Here is a 19,331-nt window from a genome sequence, read left to right as displayed (position 1 = left end):
CTTCATGCATAGTATATATTATATGGCCATAAAACAGGAGGAATATATAGCGTAATTCCATTTATTAAAATGATACTAAAAAACACAGTATTGCACTCACTTTTGTACAATGTAAAACAAGCACGAAAACCGGAAACAGAAGTATGCCGCCACTTGCGTGTCACCGGCCATATCTGACATCCCCACCCATGGTCCACTGACATGTTTCGTCCCTCCCACAGGACATTATCAAAGGTTATCACAGGGTGGTGTAAAATGTCCATTAATATAGTCCAATACCTTCCCTCTACATCTGATTTACATTAATCTCTAACTCCTTCCTTCCTGTTTTCTGACATCACATCCTTTCTTCCTGTATCTGGCTTCAATCTCCATGCCATCCTGCATTTTGGTACACCCTTATTAAGATCCCTTTATAATTACAACTGCATATGGCTGTAATTCGCATATATTTCCAGTGCTAGATTAAACATACATATATAAATTAAATCTAAATAAAAGGAATATGTGTATGGTTAAATAATGATTAAAATAATAATAATAGTTCCTAAATCTACACTATGGCTTTTGACCATCTATTGGTGCATTATGATATTGGAGTGGCTCATTATCTGATAGATAGATAGATAGATAGATAGATAGATAGATAGATAGATAGATAGATAGATAGATAGATAGATAGATAGATAGATAGATAGATAGATGGATGGATGGATGGATGGATGGATGGATGGATGGATGGATGGATGGATGGATGGATGGATAGATAGATAGATAGATAGATAGATAGATAGATAGATAGATAGATAGATAGATAGATAGATAGATAGATAGATAGATAGATAGATAGATAGATAGATAGATAGATAGATAGATAGATAGATAGATAGACCAACTATCCAATCCCCCAACCAAATTTAAATGTTAATAATCCATTAACCCTTAGTACATATATGAGGACACTGTACTACTCTGGAAACAGTATGTAAAAAAAAAGTGAATTATTAAAAAAAACTTTTATTTAATTTCTTTTTTCCAAAAACTTGTAACAAAAAAATAGCAATTTCAAAAAACACACCAAAAAAGAGTTATTTGGGTTTTTATTTTTTTACTGTCCTGGCATTGTAGGGCCACAAGAAGCACAGAGTACTCAAATAAAAATTGAGTTGTATATCTTTGAAGGTGCAAGAGCAAACGAACATTATGAAAGGCAATGACACATATTAGGGCTGGTTCACAATACAAAAACGTACTCCAAATCCTTTCTGGTTGTATTTCTGCATACGCGCTTTTAATGCATTTTGGATGCGTTCTGGTGCATTTTTGATGCGTTCCGGATGCATCCAGATTTTTTCCTTCTTTTTTCATGTTTTTTTCTTCATGGTACTGGGGTCCAGTGATTTTTTTATGTGTTTTTGTTGCATTTCAGTGCATTCCGGTGCATTTTTATGCATTTTAACTTGTTCCAGTAAAGTCCAGTGCAGGAAAAATGTTCTACTTTTTTTTTCTAGAACTGGAACGCCCTGGAACTGAGTGCATTGGTGTAAACAATGCCACTGGAAATCAAATGACCTACTTTCCATGCATTTTTGATGCAGAAAAAAAAATGCCCTGTACTGCATGGTGGTGTGAACTGGTCCTCAGCTACAATATTGCATCCTTTTAACAATGTTCAAATTCCATAAAGAAACATGTATTTATAAAAATTAAATGTAGGACATATTCATAAAAAAAATATCTGCACAACTTCAAAGTGACTTTCTAATAACTAAAGCAAACACATAACATCATCAAATGTATTAATGTGTAGGGCTTGTCTAATGAAATAAACTATTGATTTTGTTGTGTTAAGTAAAGTACAATTATTGATGACATCTTACTAATAAGCACGTAAGTGTTGCTTCTGTCTGATCTTTTCAGACACTTATTTATCACACACACTAATTAAAGTCTTGAAGTTGTAGGACAGTCAGATATAAGTCAATCAAATAGCATTTAGTGATATCATTACAATAAATCATGGAGAGCAGGAGAAGGTCACATGCATGTAATGAGAACTTTAATTAATAAGGAAACTGTTTTGTGAAATATTTAAAAAAACATTTTTTCCATTATTTTCAAATATAAAAGACAAATAAGCATAAGAAGAAATTGACCTGTCTCATAGGGACAAAAAATTATCCTTATGTTGCAAAAAGTTAGATAGTAATAAAATGGCATGTTTTAGCTCACACATCAATGATGGCATATTTTCTAAAAACAGACAAGAGAAAATAAATGAAAGCAGATGAGCAAGGTGACTTAAAAAACAATGCGTAATGCTGTCACCGGCATATACTGAAAATAAGAGGCAGCCAGAGTTTGGGTAACCCAACCAAGATTATTTATCATATCACCTTATGAAAATAATTGGGTCGATATACTAAAGGTATATAGACTGTTCACTTTGCAAGAGAACCTACACTTTGCAAGGAAATTTGCCCCAGAGCTTAGTGAATGTGGTTAAGCTTGACATTGCAAAGATTACCCAATTACGTGCAGCAAAAAAAATGCATTTTACACGTTTGGATGCTGAATGTCAATAGAGCTAGACCTTATTTACTAAGCTCTCATGCAAATTCTCTTGCACATTCACCTGCAAATTAAACAGCCTGTTTGCCTTTAGTAAAATAACCCCAGGGTATACATTTTTCAGTAAATATAGTGCACTTCTTTATCATACTGTATGCATGTATGTATGTACTGTATGTATTAGGAAAAATATGGCTAAAATATGCAAAACTGCACACTAAACAACATGTCTGAGGCAACTTTGATATTTGTTGCTTCAGTCACTTTCTATAATAGCAGTAATAATAAATCTAAAACATTTAAACATTTACAGAATAATTTAAGAGTAGTGCACTGCCACCTGTATATAAATTGAAGAGTTTGGTTTACATTTAGTTTAAAAATATCATTGAGTAAAATGTTAGATCAGTGTGAGAAAAGTAAATCAATCATTGCATAAAAATGCAAAAACAATATATTAGAAACACACAATAAATAAAATGAGTACTTATAGTGTCTTAACGTTTTTTTTTTTTTTTTTCAATATAAATTCTTTATTTAGACCAAAAAGAGATAGGAGGAACATCCAGTCAAGCTGAACAAGGTTACAACATGGCATTAGTACAACATAGGAATCAAGTATACATCATATTTGAAAGTAAAAGTACACAATTCACAAAATGATAATGATTAAAAACAGTGCGACTTTGACCTGTAACTGTAAGTAGTATTGACAGAACATTTTTGTTAGGTTTTGTAGGGGAGAATTCAAAAATAGTGTGAGAGAAGGTGAAAAAACAAAAACAAAACCCAAAAAGAAAATAAAGAGCATAAGGAAGTGAGAAAAGGGAAAGAACGGACGGGGGGCACCATCTTAAGGGCTTTTTATGGAGTGGAAGGTACTGAATTTCCAAATATTTTGCACTCTTTCTATAAGTAAATGTGCCAAGAAATTTTTAATGGGATAAAGAAAAGAAAAAAAAAAAAAAAGAGAGGGCTGTATTTAGACTCCACGCTGCCCTGGGCACATTTCTTACAAACACCATCCCTTGCACCCTCTTCCACCTACAGTTCTTTTACTGAATTTAGTCAAAAGTGTTCAGAAGTGATCATAAAAAGCTATCACAATTTGAATATTGTAAGATTTGGTAAGGCTTTGTGAAGGATAAAACAAACCACAAAGCAAAAGAAGCTACCCACAATTAAATAGAAATATAAAGCATGTTCATCTATTTAGATATACTCTATATTTTAGCTTAGGGTAGCTTATTGCTCTTTGTGTGTTTTTTTTTTTTTTTTTTTTTTTAGGTATATACTCCACCAATCTCTATCTGGTGTGCATAGCAGCAACTACCTGCTAGTTTTCCAACACCCCCCCCCCCAGGAGCAGTGGGGGAAACAGGAATCGCACCGCATTCCTGTTCAAATTACATGCGATTCTTTGCAGTGCCATTTAAGCCCATTTATTTTGTATGGACTCAAATCACACCACAGAGGTATTGGTTCCAGGTATCTTAGCATTTGCACATGCACTAGTACTCGTGAAAAAGCTTGGTATCAGCACCAATGCCAGTATCGGTGTTGGTGCAACCCTAGTGGCAACGCTATTCTGCAACTTAAAAAAAACTTGATGGGGGGGCTATCCAGTGCACATTTTGGTGATTATACAATCTTCCATGGAACATACATGTCAGAAGGTTGTATTCAAACAAAGCTTAACTATTTGCTCAGTAAAGCTAGCTTGCTGCTGGGTCTCATTTGAATCCATAGCAGAACAAACAGTGCCTACAAGATCCTTCCCTAGAATCTTCCTGTGACTTTGAAGACAACCCATATAAATGACATTTTAACATAAATATTGAGGATGAATATAAGTATGCAACAAAAAAAAGTGAGATTAGCAGATGTGTGTTGCAGACTCTGGTGTGTTCCCCACTGCTGCTGGCACTACCTTCCTAGTCATTTTAACATTTGTTCTTTGTGTGAAAGGGAGCTAGCAATACTTTCATGGCCAACAATCCTTTTTAGTTGACATCCTGAACTGCAGCTGCTAGCATTTTAACTTCAAACTTTTTTGTTTTCCAGAAAAAAATAAACACATTTTTCTATTGAGATAGAATTTACCCAATAATATTATTACTGATGCGCAAAAGGCTACAAACTATTATGTGAAAAACATGCCAAATGTAGACTAAACAGCCAAAGCAACATTTTTTTTCCTCTAAAATTAACCTTTTATTTATTTTCCAAAATAATTATTTAAAAAAAAAAAACAAAACAAAAAAAAAACAACGTAAATACCCTGTGGTGTGTAACAAGTCTTTTTTCGTCTTTTCTATATCTTTATGGACATCTGCCAAATCTTTTTGAATTAATCCGCTTGGACTGAGGTTGGCTGGAAAATTACACTTGCAAATTTGTAGGAGTAATGTTTTCCAAAGTCACTGTCTAAAATTATAGTGGAATGCAATAACTCTACCACTGGCAAGCAAGTACAGCAACGAGGTTAGAAAAAATAAAAAACACAAATTAATTTTTTCCACCATACGTCTCTAGGGACATTTTTTTTATAAAATAAAAAAAAATATATGTTGTGCTTTATTTGGCCTAAGAAACATGCAGCATTTTTTTACGGTTTAAAATTACAATACATACAATTACGATAGGCCTGTTATTACTACAAGCACAGTAAAAGAAGAAGGCAGCACGTTTGTTTTTCAACTAATTAGCATCTATAGATAGAGCATCTCCAAAAGATGGATTGCTTTTACCTTTTTTTTTTTTTTCTATTAATGTGCTGTGCTTCAAAAGGAACAACTAGCAAATACACAGAAAACTTTTAATAACACATGTATTTAAGTTTAAAGTATTAAATGCCATAAAGAGAATATTTGGATTTCTAATCCTTACTTTTTAATATCTTTATAAATATAGTGGGTCTGGGATTAAAAGTACCATTTCTGTCTTTGCAGATGACACCAGGTTTTGCAGTGGAATAACTTCTTTACAGGATGTCTCCAACCTACAAGCTGACCCCAATGCACTGTTTCATTGGGCAACTATGTGGCAAATGAGGTTTAATGTTGATAAATGTAAAGTTATGCACTTGGGGGCTAAGAATTTGCATGCAGCATTCATGTGAGTGGAGTAGCGTGATCCATAGCGGAGAAGGATCTGGGTGTTCTGGTAGATCATAAGCTTAATAATAGCATGTAATGCCAACCTGCCTTTTTCTAAAGCAGGTAAAGTCCTTTCTTGTATTAACAGAGACTCCAGAGAGAGATATCATTTTGCCCCTGTACAAATCATTAGTAAGACCTCATCTGGAATATGCAGTTCAGTTTTGGGCACCAGTTCTTAAAAAGGATATCAGGGAACTGGAGAAAATGCAGAGAAGGGCAACCAAACTGATAAGAGGCATGGAGGAGCTCAGCTATGAGAAAAGATTAGAGGAACTGAATGTATTCTCTCTTGAGAAGAGGAGATTAAGGGGGGATATGATCAACATGTATAAATACATAAGGGGTCCATATAGTGAACTTGGTGTTTAGTTGTTCACTTTAAGGTCAACACAGAGGACAAGGGGGCACTCTTTATGTCTAGAGGAAAACAGATTTTGTCTCCAAATACGGAAAGGTTTCTTCATTGTAAGAGCTGTGAAAATGTGGAATAGACTCCTTCCAAAGGTGGTTCTGGCTAGCTCATTACATTACTTTATAAAAGGCCTGGATTCTTTCCTGGGTGTACTTAATATAAGTGGGTAGTAATATTTATAGATAAAGTTGATCCAGGGAATATTAGATTGTCTCTTGGGGGATCAGGAAGGAATTCTTTTCCCCTGCTGTAGCAAATTGGATCATTCTTTGCTGGGATTTTTTTGCCTTCCTCTGGAACAGCTGCGGGTATAGGATTGTGTATATGGGATTGTATGGTTGGGTTTTCATTACTGTTTTTTTTTTTTTTTTTTTTTTTTTTTTATTGGTTGAGCCAGATGGACTTTCTTTTTTCAACCTGACTAACTATGTAACTACCATTTTAAAGAAACTTTTGGTGAATTTTTTTTTTTTTTGCAAGGTAACTAAAATGTAACTAAAATGAAAATTGAAGTGCCACATCACTGCTAAGATGTCCAGATATAACTTTATTCCAATAAATATGGGGGGGATCCCAACATGTTTCGGGGAAACATAAATGCCCCCTTCAACAGGACTAAAAATAAACATAAGGACATCTCAATATCAATACAATATCCCCTCCTCAAGGTCATAGCTAAAACCAAATACCCAATAGCCAATAGTTAATGTCAGGTAACATTGAATAGATAATCAATATACAAGAACCTCAGACAAATATGAGAATATGAATAATAAAACATATTATTTCAGTTCATTAATTGGGTAAAAACAACAATTAAAATAATAATAATAATAACAACAATATTAGTAAGCATAATGTAAAATTAGGTTTTACGATTGTTATGATGGTGCAGTGGTGCAGGGCTTTTACAACTAACAGTTTGTCACAATCTCTCATCCAGAAACTCTGAATATGCCTCCCCTTTCTGCCCAGCTGCTTTATTCATAGAAGCTGCACTTTTTCCTCCATTTTTTGCAACTTCAAGATAAACTCGAGTAGAACTCCCATTTCAATCACATGCTGATGAGGAGCTTTTAATCTGTATGAAATGTTACCGACATTATAGTTTTCATAGACAATATCAGTGACACTGTATTCTGGCAACCTATTTTTTACAGTAACATTATTTTGTGGCATAAATACAGCAGCAGCACTCTAATCAAATTCATTTTAAAATGAAAAAGAAAAAAAAAGCTTTTCTAGGTAGTCTTGGCTCCAGGGGGTGACATTACATACCTGACAATGTGAAGGGGTGTTGCTATGCTTTTCTGAGATGCTGGGCTCCTTCGTCACAACAAATGAAAGTATATTTTTACATTTTTACATTTCTACATTTCACTGAAAATAGGAAGAAATGTTAACCAGAGTCCATAAACAATATTTGAAAACGTTGTTGTAGGCCTCACTTTGACACTAGTCAGGTTTCAACAATATCAACAATAGAGTATATTTATTTAATTAGAATCAACCCACCAAATAATTGTAGTGAGTCAGAGCAAGGTATTTCCACGCTTTCACTAGACTGCTTTATGAAAAGGGGAGCCATCAGCCAACTTTTTAATCCAAACATCTGCATTAAAGTGTTTTTTTTTTTTCACAAACTGAAAATATTGTACTTCATACAATGTGTTTTAGCAATTTTAGTAGGCTGCATTTTGTGCAGGACGGACAAATAATCATCTCTATTTCCAGTGTTATGGTTTCACTGAGAAAATCCAACAAAATATGGTACTGACAACATGCACAGTATGTGGGCACTTTGAAAAGGCTGCAATTCAAAATGGAAAGACAAAACAGGTTTTAATTAGGAAATCACAAATTGAGTGCACTTTTTCAGAGAAACAACAGCCACAAATATTTTTGACTGCTTAAGCATTGAAATAGGGTGCAAACTAGGAGACATAGAACAAGGTTTATCCTACAGCCAAAATATAAATTTTGCAGCTAAGGCCCAGCTGCGAAAGCACTATGTATGGCACCTTTATGTTGCTTAATCACCAGAATAGTCCGGAAACTTTGAGGAGCAATGCAGAATTGACCCTTCAGAAAAAATTACAAATTTTGCAGTTGATGACCAGGTGTGGAAAAATTTTGTGTGGCACCTTTACAGTGCCTAAGCATTAGAAGAGGGCAGTAGAGGTAGCATGAGATGATAAGGTGTAAGCCAGTGGTTCTGACAGGAGAAAGAAATGGCAACAGGCCACATGCTGGTAATAGAGGCAGAAAATAATAACGGTGGTAGCCCATCAGAGGTGGCCAGAACTGGTAATGGTGTCAGTTTAGTATTGAAGGAAGATGCTGGTAATGTTGGCAGACTAGCAGCAGTGGCAGGAATTTGTAATTGTGTAAGTTATAGCATCAGCTTTATGTTTTTTTTTTCTCATTGCTGATCCAGGACAGATTCATTTTTAGAACAGTGTGTCAGTCACCTGTGTTGGGGGGGTAGACTGGCTCATCTCTCTGTCATGAACCTGCCTGCTGCACTCGGTGCCCCTTTTGACAGCACAATGGCCTCAAGGAAAACTTGTGTACTAAACTAGCCACAGCCATTGGTCCGGCATGGACAATTAAAAGTACATGGAAACCTCAGTTCCAAGGTTGTCCATATTCTCCCTGGATCCCTGGTAATCTGATATTATTTGATTTAGGTGCTGCTTGTGACTGCTGCCATAATCCAGGCCTGTTTATTGTGCTTTGAAAAATGACCTAAAAACTTCACTAAGGCAGACCCCACCACTACTGCTCCTTTTTTTATTGATCTGAGGATCATAGGCCCACTGGTCATGATGAAGTGAGATTCTGCCATTCTCTGGAAAGACAGCCAAGAGGTTCTTCCACAGAATCCCCTTCAAATCGCAGTTTAATTGCTCCATCTGGATGGGAGCAATAAGATCTGTACTTTTTCCCTAATATGTTGAAAGTAAGAGGGTGGCCAATCAGTAATGACCGTTCTGCTTCAACATCCAAATCCTGAGGTCCATGCACAAGCAATGCAGCATGAATGAGCCCTTTCTGCACAAATTTCCTGCAGCAGAGAAATCCAAGTTCTTTATGGGTCCTTAATGATCTCACACCATTCACACAATCCTTGGTGTTTGGGAGGAATGAGATTCTGATAAACCCAGCTCGCCAACTTCCACAACCACCAAGCTACAGTTGTGGGGAATTGCCCTTTATCTACATCAACATGGCAATTGGGTACCCCCAAATATTGAGGGCATGTTGCCTGTGGCATGTGGCCTGTGGCCTGTAGTGATGTCGCGAACCTAAAATTTGCCGTTCGCGAACCGGCGAACGTGAACATCGGCAAATGTTTGCGAACCGGCAAACCGGGCGAACCCCCATAGAGTTCAATAGGCAGGCGAATTTTAAAACCCACAGTCCATGGAAAATTACGTAGTTGACGCAGAGTCGGGTTTTATTCCATAAAGGGCATAAATCACCTAACATTCCTAAATTGTTTGGAATAACGTGCTTTAAAACATCCAGTGTGTGTATACGATCAGGTATGATGTTGTATCGATCAGGTAGTGTAAGGGTTACGCCCGCTTCACAGAGACAGACCAAACTCCCCGTTTAACGCACCGCAAACAACCGCAAACAGACCAGAACCGACCAAAATGGGACAGGAACTGGACTTTAAGGGTTAGGGTTAGGTTTAGTGTTAGGGGCTAGGGGCTAGGGGCTAGGGTTAGGGTTACGGTGAGATACTTAGGGTTAGAGTTAGTAACCCTACCACTACGCCTCTAACCCTAACCATCTAACCCTAAGCACTGGTTCTGGACATGCTACAGAGCTGAAACTTCACAGGTACACTTTTTAGACCCCCAGACACTGAATCACACAAAAAAAGTTCCTAAAAATTGTCATTTTTTGATAGAGAGACAATTATTGGAAAAATTAAAAAAAAACAAAATAAAAAAAAAAATAAAAAATGTCTTTGGATTTAGCGTCTGGTGGGTCTAAAAAGTGTACCTGTGAAGTTTCAGCTCTGTAGCATGTCCGGAACCAGAAAAAAATTACCAATTAGGGTTAGGGCTAGGGTTAGGGTTAGGGCTAGGGTTAGGGTTAGGGCTAGGGTTAGGGTTATTTTTATGGCTAGGCTTAGAGTGTTAGGGTTAAGGTTAGAGGGTTAGGGTTATGGTTAGAGGGTTAGGGTTAGGTTTAGTGTTAGGGGATAGGGTTAGGGTTACGGTGAGATACTTAGGGTTAGAGTTAGTAGCCCTACCCCTACCCCTCTAACCCTAACCCTCTAACCCTAAGCACTAAAAATAACCCTAACCTTAGCCCTGACCCTAACCCTAGCCCTAACCCTAGCCCTAACCCTAATTCTAATTTTTTTTCTGGTTCTGGACATGCTACAGAGCTGAAACTTCACAGGTACACATTTTAGACCCCCCAGACAATAAATCACACAAAAAAAGTTCTTAAAAATTGTCCTTTTTGATAGAGAGCCAATTATTGGAAAAATTAAAAAAAAAAAAAAATTTCTTTGGATTTAGCGTCTGGGGGGTCTAAAAAGTATACCTGTGAAGTTTCAGCTCTGTAGCATGTCCGCAACCAGAAAAAAATTACCAATTAGGGTTAGGGCTAGGGTTAGGGCTAGGGTTAGGGTTAGGATTAGGGTTAGGGCTAGGGTTAGGGTTATTTTTATGGCTAGGCTTAGAGGGTTAGGGTTAAGGTTAGAGGGTTAGGGTTATGGTTAGAGGGTTAGGGTTAGGTTTAGTGTTAGGTCGATAGGGTTACGGTGAGATACTTAGGGTTAGAGTTAGTAACCCTAACCCTCTAACCCTAACCCTCTAACCCTAAGCACTAAAAATTACCCTTTACCTTAGCCCTGACCCTAACCCTAGCCCTAACCCTATCCCTAGCCCTAAGCCTAACCCTAGCCCTAACCCTAATTCTAATTTTTTTTCTGGTTCTGGACATGCTACAGAGCTGAAACTTCACAGGTACACTTTTTAGACCCCCCAGACAATAAATCAAAAGAAATTATTATTTTTTTTTTTTCAATAATTGGCTCTCTATCAAAAATGACAATTTTTAAGAACTTTTTTTTTTTGTGTGTGATTTAGTGTCTGGGGGGGGGGGGTAAAAAGTTTTCCCTCTGAAGTTTCAGCTCTGTAGCATGTCCAGAACCAGAAAAAAAGATAATTTTTCAGTAGAGCAGGGATGGTGGAAACCCTCCTTTTTATAACTATATGATCTTTTTTTTTTTCTGGTTCTGGGCATGCTACAGAGCTGAAACTTCACAGGTACACCTTTTAGACCCCCCAGACACTAAATCCAAAGAAATTTTTTTTAAGTTTTTTATTTTTTATTTTTTCAATAATTGGCTCTCTATCAAAAATGACAATTTTTAAGAACTTTTTTTTTTGTGTGTGTGATTTAGTGTCTAGGGGGGTCTAAAAAGTGTACATGTAAATTTTCAGCTCTGTAGCATGTCCAGAACCAGAAAAAAAAGATAATTTTTCAGTAGAGCAGGGATGGTGGGAACCCCCCTTTTTACACCTATATGATCTTTTTTTTTCTGGTTCTGGACATGCTACAGAGCTGAAACTTCACAGGTACGCTTTTTAGACCCCCCCAGACACTAATCCAAAAAAAGTCATGCCTGCCACCGTATATATCAGTGGTGGGTGGGCAGTGGCACTGCAGTGGGCACAGTACACTCTGTGGACCTGACAGTCACTGGCACCCAGGCAACTGCAATTATAAAAAATATATATATATTTTTAATTTGCAAGCTGCTGTGCCCCCGTATATATATCAGTGGTGGGTGGGCACGCAGTGGCACTGCAGTGGGCACAGTACACTCTGTGGACCTGACAGTCACTGGCAGCCCAGGCAACTGCAATAATAAAAAATATATATATTTTTTTTCAACTTGCAACAAGATGCTGTGCCACCGTATATATATCAGTGGTGGGCAGTGCACTGCAGTGGGTACAGTACACTCTGTGGACCTGACACAGCACTTTTGGGGACAATATATATATATATATATATATATATATATATATATATATATATCACAGAACAAAAAAAAATTACACAAATACCAGCCCTCAAAAGGGCTTTTGGGGACAATATATATATATATATATATATATATATATATATATATATATATATATATATATATATATATATCACACAACAAAAAAAATTACACAAATACCAGCCCTAAACAGGGCTTTTTGGGGACAATAGATATACATATATATATCACACAACAAAAAACCTCAAATACCAGCCCTAGGAAGGGCTTTTTGGGGTGCTGTCCTTACAGCAGGAGTGTACCAAGAACACTGGCTAACAACAAGACCGGGAACACTGACTAACTGTCCCTAGCTATAACAGCAGCAGCAGCAGCACTTTCCCTGCTCTCAGTAACACACTGCTTCAGAAATGATCTAAGATGGATGCTGCCCTTGCTTATTTATAGGAGGTGGGAGGGTGTGGGAGGGAGGTATGCTGATTGGCCTGGAATGTGTCTGCTGACTGTGAGGTTCAGGGTCAAAGTTTGCCTCAATGATGATGTATAGGAGGCGGACCGAACATCGCATATGTTCGCCCGCAGCGGCGAACGCGAACATGCTAAGTTCGCCAGGAACTGTCCGCCGGCGAACAGTTCGGTACATCACTAGTGGCCTGTGATGGTTCAGGAGGGAAGAACACACACATCCCAACTTCCTGACCTGCCAGGATGCCTGCTTGGAGAAGGGTCTTGTAATGATTTTTTGTGAAGCTGTTCTGTATTGTGAAACATAATTGTGAATTTCCTGGAGAAGGGGGAGGAGAAGGCTATTTGCAGCTGCTGGAGAACATGTGCTGTTCTGCACCTAGGAGGAAAAAGAAAATTAGGAAGGCTTGGTGAGACACTCCTTGACTTCCTCTAAATGCTCTGGCTACATAGCATGCCCAATGGCATAAAGACTACTCAGACACGCCCTGCCTCTCAATGGTGTGATGAAAGCCACCATTTTTTTCCTGTAGATATAGAACCTGCTCATCCCTTACTAGCTGGGTTGTGGGGAAGTTGTCCTTGTCCTCATCAATATGGTGATAGGATGCTTTACAAGGAAGGTACCCCAATGTTATGGCATGTGGCCTGGTATGGTACAGGAAGGGATGCATGCTCATCCCTCCTTTCTTGGCCTGTCAGGCTGCATGTACAGATAAGGGTTTGGTGTTCATTTTTGGGCAGACTCCATGCTTTTGTCTTGTTTTTTGTTTGGTTTCCCCTTAAAAATAATACCAGATCCTTTGGGTCTAGTATGGAATTTGTGGGGAACCAGATGCCATATTTTTTTGTTTTTGTTCTTGCTTTTTTGTGTGGAGTCCCCCTTGATATCCTAGATCAGTGATGGTGAACCTTGGCACCCCCGATGTTTTGGAACTACATTTCCCATGATGCTCAACTACACTGCAGAGTGCATGAGCATCATGGGAAATGTAGTTCCAAAACATCTGGGGTTTGCCAACACTGGCCTGGACCGTTAACAAGGATAAGTGTATGGTATGTAGTTTTAGGGACAACACTATGCCATATTTTTTTATCATTTATCATTATCATTCACAGTAACTTCAACATCCCTGGTAATGCTAACACTTCTGCTACTTCTAAACTTCTCAGTGTAACCTCTTCTTTTGACCTGAAGCAATGGATACATGCTTTTATTCGCTCTGATGACAACACCCTTGACCTTGTTTTCTCCTACATATGCACTCTGTGCTACCTCTTCAACAATCCTTTTCCTCTCTCTGATCACTGACGCCTAACACCTTAGCCAATGGGTGCTCAACCTGTGGCCCTCCAGCTGTTGCAGAACTATGTCCCTTGGGGCATTGCAAGCAGCTGACAGTTACAAGCATGACTCCCAAAGGCAGAGGCATGATGGGACTTGTAGTCCTGCAACAGCTGGAGGGCCAAAAGTTGAGCACCCATGTCTTAACCCTTCTCTTCTCTACCCTGCTACTGACCACCTCTATGACAAAACCTTACCCATGTCCTGCCCCAACCTAGCTACTTTTTTCTAATACACCTTACTGTCATCCTCCCTGGACTCATTGCCCCCCCCCCCCCCCCCCACTACACATAGAATGAGGGCCTAACCCCTATATTCTTAGCAAACAAATGAACCCAAAAGTCTAGAAAAACTTAGCCATTCTCTTGAGAACTTGTGGTCTAAGACCAGTCTCAGAAATATTTTATATCTTCAGCTCATTGCTTTGTCCTCCACTGCCTCCACCCACTAACTCATTCACAGCTCAGGAGATCGCCAATCACATAAAAAATAAGACTGATAAGACTTTAAAAGGCCCTCATTGGACCAATCCTAACAACCTTTGCTCCATCTCCTTGCTCCCCTTTTTATTCAAACACCTTGAATGTCTAGTCTTCAACCGACTGAGCAACCTCCTCACTGAGAATAACTTTTTTGATCCCTTTCAGTCTGAATTTCACCCTCAACACTCGAGGAATAGAAATTGCTCACTTAAAACTCACAAATAAACTAATGGCTAAAACCAAGGGGCACTATTCTTTACTCCTACTCCTGGACATCTCTGCTGCCTTTGACACAGTGGACCATCCTCAAAAAATTCCATGCCTTTTGTCTCCCTGACAGTACTCTTCGCTGGTTCTCATCCTACTTATCAAACTTCACCTTTATCATTACAATTCTACTTCCTCCTCTTCCTTTCTCTGCCGGGGTCCCCTACGGTTCTGTCCTTGGACTCTTGGACCTCTCCTATTCTCAATCTACACCTCCTGCCTGGGTCAGTTGATAGCGTACCATGGCATCAAATGCCATTTCTATGCTTATTAACCCCAAATCTATTTCTCTAACCCCTCAACTTTATTCTTCAGTCTCCTCACACATCACTAATTTATTAACAGACGTATTAGCCTGAATGTCACATCACTTCCTCAAAATCAATCTATCCAAAACCAAGCTCATAATATTTCCTCCCCCATGTGCCTCTTCCTCGACTTCTCTGTCAAGATCGATTGCGCAACTATCAATCCATTCCCGCATTCCAGGGTGCTAGGTGTATTCCTGGACCCACATCCAATCCCTGTTCAAAGCTTACCACCTCAACCTACGTAACATTTCCAAACCAATGACACTGCTAAGCTTCTAACTCACTCCCTGGTTATCTCTCGCCTCAACTACAGAAACTTCCTCCTCTTTGGATTAGCATTGCATAGACTATCCCCTCTTCAGTCCATCATGAATCCTGCTGCTAGACTCATCCACCTTACCAACCATTCAGTGTCTGCTACTCCTCTCTGCCACTCCCTCCATTGACTTCTGCTCACCCAATGAAATTAATTCACAATACTAACAACAACTTACAAAGCCATCCACAGTCTCAAAATACCAAAAAAATCATTACCTTCATTCCTCCCCAAACATCCTGCTCTCTAACTCCCTCATCACCTCCTCCCATGCTCGTCTCCAGACTTTTTCTGAGCCTTTTCAATCCATCCCATCCCCAGCTCATCCCCCACAGCTATTACCTTTTGTATCACTTGAACCTTCCTCTTAGACTGTAAACTCTAATGAACAGGGCCCTCTGATTCCTCCACTATTGAATTGCATTGTAACTGTACTGTCTGCCCTCATGTTGTAAAGCTCTGCACAAACTGTTGGCACTATATAAATCATGTACAATAATAATAATAATAATAATAATTATTATTTTTTTGTGTTTATGTGGTGGACCTCCATTAACATCTATACCAGACCTTCATCTGGAATTAGGGTCTGATATAGACAAAGAAAATCCCCAGCTGCTTTGTTTACAAACAGAAATAAGTGGCTAAAGTCTCATTTGTTGGCAATTTAAACAGCATTTTTTTCCCCTTGGAAATGTACGTTTTGCTGTAGTAAGTTGCATACATCATATAGATGTGCCACTTGACAAGCAGGTTAAGGGCATCCCCAAAGGCATGTTACTATAAATTAATTTTGCATTTAAAATGGTGGGCTCCATTCACTAAAGCAGATCACATGTGGTATTTAGGTGTCTGGACACATTTTCCCTAAATATCGACTGCGATCCTGAAATTGTAAATTCATTATGCTGTTTTGTGCTATTTACCACAAAAAAACTCAAAAGACTCGGTGATAAAAAAGGGGCTAAAATCAATTCACAGAAGGGAAAAAATTATTTAATGTATGCGGTTATCAAGTAGTAGTATGGGAGCAGGTTGGGGGAGGATTGGGCCATCTCCAAGCTCACCTGTTTCCCATCCATCCATTAGCATTCATGTACTCCCATGTTGGAGACACTCAGTAGACACTCAGTTTGAGTAGTGTTAAATAGTGTTAGGAACTGCAGGATACACAGGGTGCCTTGGAGTGGCCTGCAGCTTATACATGCGTTTGCAAATGTGTGTTAACTAAACCCCTGTTTTTAACCTATTATATTAGACAGGTTTATTTGGTTTGTCAGCAGACTGGTGGGTAAGTATAGCAAACTAAGGGCCAGTTGGTTTCTACACACACACCTTCTTTAATCCCCTTTTTCTCTTCAGTTCTGTTATATACAGGGATGGAGACGCTGAGCAGTGCTCGCCGGTGTCTCATGTAAAGTCCCAAAACTACCCAAATTTTCCATCAAGTAGTGGTATAAGCATATGGTATTTAAGAAATGTAAAATTATAGCTGCCAATTGTGAGTAGTCTCTGCCTTTGTCAGGTTGTCACTTGTCAGGTTTTTATTGCTGTCTGTGCCCCCATTAGGGAGATTCACCCTCTCTATTTGTCCTGTTTACCATTATCATTGAAAGGGAAAGTAAAAGAAAATTCCACATTTTGGTTGTCCCCTGAAAAGTAATAGAGGGAAAATCTTCTAATGGGGACACAGGGCAAAAAAAAAACTGACAGGGGATATAACCCTCTCTTGCTTTGCCTATAGTTCTGCTTTAAGGCAAATAGACTGTGCAAATTTGAAGTTGCAAGTTGCTCCAGAGCTTAGTACATGTGGTAAAGCTTCACTTTACAAAGAATACCCAATGACAAGCAAGGAAAAAAAAAACAGCATTTTTGCTTGCACTTGATTGGATGATGGAAGTCAGCAAACCTCCCCCTCATTTACTAAACTCTGGATCAACTTCACTTGCAAAGCACTCAGAGTATGTGCCTTTAGTAAATCCCCTAATTGCATTTAGTAATTCCACCCCATTACACGTAGTAAAATATACTTATTTTCTCCTATCACTTCTAATAACTCCAAACATAATACAATATACATGCTATCACAATGGTCCAATACTTACTCAGATGTCAGCGAAGAATGGGCAGACTGGTTTGAAAGGATAGAAAGGCAACAGTAACTCAAGACTGGTTCAAAATGATAGAAAGGCAACAGTAACTCAAATAATCACTCGTTACAACTAGGGTTGAGCGAACCCCGACTGTATTGTTCGGGTTCGTACAGGACTTTTGGTATTCGGTACCAGGACACGGACCCGAACATTTCACTGTATGTTCGGGTACTGTCCGTTGTTCGGTAATGTTATTTGATGTTTTGGCGTGGTTTTAATGGCGCGGTTTTAACAGGTGCAAGGCAGCCAATCAGGAAGCATTTAACTAGTGTGCCCTAGAAGCCATCACAGCCATGACTACTAATGGCATGGCTGTGATTGGCCAGTGCAGTATGTGACCCAGAGTTTATATAAGCTGGAGTCACATAGCTTCGCGTGTCACTCTGCTCAAACTATACTAGGGAGAGTTCCTTATACTTTTGCTGAGGGAGAGATAGGAGATTGCTGTAGGGTCAGGCTGGAGATTGCTTTGAGGGAAAGCATAGGAAGAATCTTCTTTAATCAGACAGCGATCTACATTGATTTGATTGTGTGGGGGTGCAGTGCACAATCTTTTTGCCCAGAGGGAGATATAGGAGATTATTGTAGGGTCAGGCTGGAGATTGCTTTGAGGGAAAGAATAGGAGGAATCTTATTTAATCAGACAGCGATCTACATTGATTGCATTTTGTGGGGGTGCAGTGCACGATCTTTATGCCCTGACTTTTATCAGTCTGTTAGGTGGGCGGCGTGCGGTGCTTCACATTTAATGCAAGCTCAGTGCATATGTGTCTGCTTAATCTTAAAAAAGAAAAAAAAATTTCCTTCATATTTAACTTTGACATACAGTGTTTAGACAGACACTGCTTTTCTAACCTACTCTTCAAAAAGCACCAAAGTAAGGGCAAAATAATTATTTTTCAGTATTTAGGGAAAAAAAAATATTTTTCAGTTTTTCATTCAAATGGGTTTTTTTTAAATTCAATAGTGGAATAGAACAACAACAGTATCCAACCTGTTAGGTGGACGGTGTGTAATAGCCATTTCCTGCAATCTCAGTGCATATGTGTCTGCTTAATCTGCATTTAAAAAAGAAAAAAACGTTTTTCCTTCATATTTTACTGTGACTTACAGCGTTTAGACAGACACTGCATTTCAAATCTGCTATTCAACAAGCACCAATTAAGGGGACAATTATTTATCAGATTTTCATTCACACATTACAGTGCGATACACCCATTGCATACTATTGTATTCCGCTTTGCAATAAAAACCCATTTAGGGGAAAAAAAAGTTAACCACTTACCGCAAAGTGATGTAGATCTACGTCGGCAGACTTTGCGGTGTTATACCGGGATGATGCCTCTAGCTAGAGGCACCATCCCGGTACCGTGGTTTACAGCCGACGGTCCGCTTTAAGTCAGTTAATGACCGATGCGGCTCGGGAGCCGCTCGATCGTTACCCGGGTGAGCGGGTGGGGATGTCCCCCCCCTCCCGCCGCCTTCTGCGCCTTTGATCAGGCACCCTGTCCCACCGGGAGACCCGAGCACCCAGAGTCCTGATCAATGCCGGAAATGGCTTAGAACGGGTCTCCGATGACATAACCCAGAGGCGGCGTCCATGACGTCACTTCCGGGTTACTCTGCTGCAAAAGGCGGCAGATTTAAAAAACAGCTGTATGCAAAAATGCAGTTTTCTGCGTTTTGCATAAATGAAAGTGTAGTGGAGGGGTATAGGGTCTTTTAGACCCTCGATCCCTCCATAAAGAGTACCTGTCACTGCATATTGGTGTCACAAGGGATGTTTACATTCCTTGTGACAGCAA

This window comes from Pelophylax lessonae, assembly GCF_965119305.1.
Source record: "Pelophylax lessonae genome assembly, chromosome: 3".
NCBI classification, from domain to species: Eukaryota; Metazoa; Chordata; class Amphibia; order Anura; family Ranidae; genus Pelophylax; species Pelophylax lessonae.
This window is presented reverse-complemented; position numbering follows the sequence as displayed.